This window comes from Medicago sativa, chromosome 7 (genome assembly GCF_051527215.1).
Source record: "Medicago sativa cultivar Bolivia chromosome 7, Bolivia_mono, whole genome shotgun sequence".
NCBI classification, from domain to species: domain Eukaryota; kingdom Viridiplantae; phylum Streptophyta; class Magnoliopsida; order Fabales; family Fabaceae; genus Medicago; species Medicago sativa.
Window position 1 is genome coordinate 84,212,741 of NC_140755.1, and position 6,000 is coordinate 84,218,740.

The window sequence follows — 6,000 nt, forward strand, 5'->3', positions numbered from 1 at the left end:
AGCCTTTATTGACAAGAGAAGGGCATTGTTTTGTTGTATCTATATATGTATACGTATATATCCACGTGCATGTGCTTTTCACGCCTGATCTCATAATAGTACCTAACCAAATGACAAAATTTTCCTAAACAACAAAGATATCCACTCAACAAATTCTGCCTAATTAGTTTTAACTAACGACATGTCCCTAATCATGGGTCCCATTTCTAATTATGCACGTGAATAGAATTAGAGAAAATCATTAACTTGCTCTCGTGCACTACGTAGGCTCTGTTTGGTAAGGCCACCAAAAGAGCTTATAGCTTATAAGCTCATTTGACAAAATAAGCTCTGTTTGGTAACTTTTTTTACAATGAGCTTATAGCTTATTTCACGAATTTCAACGAGCTTATAAGCTATTTTTTAGAAGCTATTCCAAGTAGCGTTTGAGCTTATAGCTTATAGCTTATCATATTTTCTTCCACTTTTACCCTTATTATTTTATTTGAATACCAGTTTTACCCTTATATTTAAATGACAATGTAATTATTATTATTTGGCAACGGCACATGACGTCATGGTTAATATTTTTGTTTGTACTGGGCATGGTTATTATTTTCTTACATACTTATTGTTTAATATTGTCAAAAAATTCGTGTCAGTCCCTTACACTTATTGTTTAATATTTTTGGAAGAAAATAATCACGTTTATGAAAGGTTTTGTTTAATTTTTTTTATGAAGTATAAAAACTGAAATAAAATAAATTTTAATTAAAACAATAGAAAATTTATTAATTTAAAAATAATATATGAAAGAAATATTGAATTAATATATTAAATTATTAAATTTTAAATATTTTTAATATCAATTGATATAAATTTTATTTCCTTCAAAAAAAATTGATATAAATTTTATTATCAATTAAGAATACCCTTTTATGTAATTTTACATTTATCAGCTAGTTGAACCGCTATTTTTACCAAACACTTTAATTAGCTTATCAGCTATCAGTCATCAGCTATAAGCTATCAGCTAGTTTATCAGCTAAAAGCTATCAGCTAGCTTATCAGCTAGCTTATCAGCTATCCGCTATTTTTACCAAACAGAGCCGTAATGATATTAGTTTCTGTCTATTTCACTGTATTCATTTTCTTCAAATCAACAGTTCTGATCTTTACAAAGACGGTAATTAAGAACTAATTTTGATGTGTTTTTTCAACTATTAACTATAATAAATAAATAGTTGAAATTGTTTTGTAATGATTATTTGTAATAACTTCTTCTACAAGTTAAAATAAGTTTTTGAACCTCTTTTTTTTTCTTCTGAAATTTCTTTGTCAAATTTTTCACAAGTATTTTTTTCTTCCTTCCCTCAATTAAAATCAAGTGTAGTTTTTAATGAAAAGGCATATCCTTCTTTGATATTGAAAAGACAGAACACTCTGCTTGATCTTTTTTTTATCTTATACTTGATATTTATGTTATCCAAGTAGATCCCATGGCATTTATGTACGGTTGTATTGCATTGATTTTCCTTGAAGTAAATTTTCTCTCTTTATATAAATTGATACTCCCTTTGTCCCATAACATAGTCTTTTGTTCATTTTCACACATATTAAGAAAAATGTATAAGTGAAAGAGAGAGAAAAGTGGGTTTGAGTGTCTTTGTTAAGTATTGGTGCATTCACCATTATCATAAATGCAAAATGGAGGATGTTGAATTAGAAATGATAAAAGTAGAAATTATAGTGTATAATTGAAAAAAAGTAATTAATATTGCATTAAAAAATGAAATGCATTAGTTATTTCAAGACAATATTTTATTGCAAATGACAGAGTAATTATTAATTTGTGCATATATTAAGATACCTACATTGCTAATCTAAACAAAAAAAAAGACAGGTATTGGATGCAAAGGTTTTGTGTTCTAGCCCACATAGCCTCTCCTTGGAATAAGGTAAATGAAAATCTATTTATAAGTGATATTTGTGCCCGAAATTTTTTCTCTCCCTTAGACTAAAGCATCATCCCTTCATCCTAAACATTTTTTTATATAAAAATAAAATAACATAAGATTAACCTAACTATGTAGAAATGCTATGATTTTGATTATATATAATTCAATGAAGTTAAGCTAATCAATAAACACAGTGCATTGTTAAATAGTCTTCTAATTGTGGCAATAGTAAAAAACAGTCTTCATCCACCCCTTTTCTTTCTTTCTACATGAAAATATATAATGAATCAAAAAAGCATAACTTAATAACATAATTGTCAATCAGCTGCACATAAATTGTCACTGCAAAGCACATCAAAGATAATTGTCCCAAGCGTCATATCTATTAGAAATATAACTCCCATGTTTGAGCCCTTTTGTTATTCTTTCTATTTGTTTATACGGGACCTTACTTTTTTTCACTTTTCCTTTCAAATCTTTTTTTATTACTTATGCCTGATCACTCGCGGTGATTATTGACTTTATGCATATCCACCAAAAGGGAGAAGGAACCCAGCACAACAAACAAAAAAAGGAACGTAAATTTAGACTTAATGATCTTCATGACATTGCATTTGGACCTCAATCTTAGTAGTGGACATCTTAATCATAGTTACCATTTTTACTCTATTTCCTTGTGCCCCCCACAATAAACGAAAATAAAGGAAATATAACAGAACAAAAGACCTTGTTTTGACAGCACTTGGATCTCAATGCCGGATTGAAATTTTAAACTTCCATCATGTGGCTTTTCAAAGAGGAACAACTTCATTAATTATGTTTAGTTTAGAAATCTTTCTCTACAAGCAACACAAATTATTTTACTGTTCCATGTTATTTATTAGTTTGACAAGTACTCCCTAAATAGCCATATAGAATGAGTAAATAGCCATTTTGGTTTCTGAGTATAAGAGGAGCTATCGCTATTGTCCCTAAATGTATCAAAATTAAAAATACAATAAAATAAAATAAAAACATAGTGTCTCTTTTGTTACTAGTTTTAAGGACTACATTGACCGGCGAAAAACAAATTCAAAGACTAAATTGACTATCTTAAAATAGATTTAACGAACAAAATGACTAAGAGACATATATGAATATTTTACGATTTAATTTTGATACACTCAAATATCATCGAGTTGCACTCTCGGAAACTAAAATAAAATTGTGGTTTTCCAATTTAATATTATTCTGCCCAGACCAACCAATCCTAAGTGTAGAATTCTGATGATCTGGTGCATTAGCATTAGTATTCTAACATTTTATTTTTTTTTAGATAGACGAAATGACAAAGTCATTATAAACCCACACACATAAGTGAAGGTATCGGAGTTCGAACCCCAGTCATGACATCCGGCCTAACAATTTCGGCATTTTACCAGTTGAACTAGGATTTCTGGATATTCTAACACTTATTTTATACAAGCTAAAACGGTTGCTAGATAAACCTTAAATTATAAGTACCCACCTAGTACGTCCCATTAAATCCCCTAATACCCCCGTATCTTTAAAGAGTTTTTTTTCCACAATCTATCATGTCGTTTGTTTTAGATCTTATTCAAGGGGCTTCGTGGATTTCGATCCATAATATTTTGAGGTCAATTTATATACTTTTTTTTTTGGACAAATAATATACTTTTCTGAAAGGAAAACTAAAAAAGTTAGAAATATGGGTTTTAAGCAAAGAGTTGTGTTATATGTACAATCAAAATTCAACAACTGATGCAACACCCTTTGACATTGTGAGGAGCACGCAAATCAAAATCATTAAAAAAATATTAAAATCATTAAAGAGTTGTTGGTTGTACCAAAATGATGTTCATATATCATTCCTCTTAAGCAAAATCGGTTTTAAACCGGTTTGAATCCATTTCTCAAACAGAACGAATTGTCCAAAACAATGGTTTGGTTTTCATTTTACAACCCTATATCACAAAATGGTTTGGTTAACCATGCCTTAATTATAATTATAATTTAATAATTGATATAATAATATAGCATTTTAATTGTTAATTAAGGTTAATTGATAAAATCCATCATAACAAACTTTTCCATTATCCTCTAAAAAAAAATCTGAATACATTGCTCGCAAGCTTCCTGGTGTCTTCCTATACTCTATGGTTCATCTTGTGCCCCAACGTCATAACCTTCCAAATCAATATCACCCCCATCAGTCACAAACTCATTGTCCGGATCTTCATCGTCCCCTTCTTTGAACCTTGGAGTTGTTGGACCACCGTGTGACTATGGACATAAAATTTGATTCAATTAGGCCCACTACGTTATTCATAGATGACATTGATCATCATAATACCAACAAAAAAAATAGAAAATAACTTAATTAACAACGAAAATTAGAGAACAACATAAAAGTCATCTTTAATATCGTCAATAATACTAGTAAATTAAATTGAATGACAAATTAAGATTATTTTTATTCATGAGGGTGGTATGGTAAAAGATATCACCTGATTATTTTTAAGAACAACTGTTAAAACAAAAAGGATTATAAGCAGTTGCATAAGAGCTTTGGACATTATGATGTTGAAGATAAAGAAAGAAGAGAGCGTTACAAGATAATCACCAAGGATGAAGCTGTGGAATTCAATTTCAGGAGATTCCTTGTGGAGATGCTGCTTATATAGAAATCTCTGCGGTCAGAATAATTATTGGTCTTAATAGTATTACTACTTTCTAAAATAAGTGTGTTATTTAGCAAAAAAAAGAAACAATTTTTTTTTATGTAACGTAACTAATTTGTTTCAATTTCATTATCAAATTAATTTGATGTGCACTACATTTAAGTTATTATATTTCATTTCACTACCGTTAGCACTTGTAACAATTGATGGCAGAAAAAACCGACGATAGTTTTTAAGGTGGTTGCATATTGTGGCGGTTATGATTGCAATTTTAAAGAACAGCAAAACAACGGATTATGACTAGCAGTTTCATGATGTTTTAGCGGCAGTTCAAAACAGCTGTAAAATGAATCTAGTTCGATCATGGATGTAACAATTTTTTTTGTCAAACTATACGTGTGTTATAGTTAAACTTTAGATTATCATGGCTTATTCCTTTAAGAACCTGATTATCCCTATTCTAAAAATAGGTTCGATTTATTCAAAAAACAATTTCGATGTACTAGTTTGCTGTCTAAAAAAACACATTTTTGTAGTTGGTTTATGACCGGTGAAGCTCCATCGATGTAGGACAGACATTAAATATTTGTTTGTGTCAATTAGGGGCATGAAAACGTAATCATCAGAATTGTTATTATCTAGAATTTGTTTGGCTCATTTTCGACTTTGTTTCCTTTAGCTAATCTGTTTTTAACTTTGTGTTTTGGTTTCGACAATTATTTTAATGTATGTTGGGTTTTGCTATGATAATATTAATTTTAAATAGTTTATGGGAGCATATTTCAGTTTGTAAGGACGTTGCGATACGTAAAAGTTTTGGTTAGAATCCAGGATTTCTCCTTTATTCATCGTAAGGGATGAATTTAAAAAAATGTTATATATAGCAAATAGTTATCATGCAAAATCGCCCCGACTTTGTATTCCACTTGGTTTGTATTGCTAACTTCCGCATGTTTTTCGCCAACATGCCTTGATTTCCACAAAGCTCTCTTTTTTCATTGGCTAATTTTTTTTTCTTTCGCTATGCTTTTGGGATAATTTTATTTGCTTGATACAGCAATGATCATGAATTTATAGTCATTATACTACTTGGTCGTAACAAAAAAAAAATTGAACAAATTGATACCATAGAATTAAATTTTGGCTAAGCCTCTCATCTAAGAGAAACACTCACTTTTCAACCCTGGTTATAACTTCCATTCTCTTATTTGGTAAATTCAAATAAAATGGAGACCTACATAGATTTCATCCAATGAAAGAGTGAATCTTAGAGAAAGTGGTGGAAAGACACTCTTCATAACACACCTCCAAACAACTATTTTTTTGTGAACTAGGTATCTGTGTGCAACTACATATATTAATCATTTGAGTTGGATAAGACC

General features: G+C 29.8%; 1 long non-coding RNA gene across 1 annotated transcript; it reads right to left on the reverse strand.

Moving 5' to 3' along the window:
- Positions 1-3,971: 3,971 nt before the first annotated feature.
- On the reverse strand, positions 3,972-4,589 carry LOC146909443 (uncharacterized). Its single transcript, XR_015018720.1, has 2 exons — positions 4,445-4,589; positions 3,972-4,220 (listed from the first exon to the last, which is right to left on the reverse strand). It is a non-coding gene; the product is annotated as an uncharacterized LOC146909443 (long non-coding RNA).
- Positions 4,590-6,000: the final 1,411 nt, after the last annotated feature.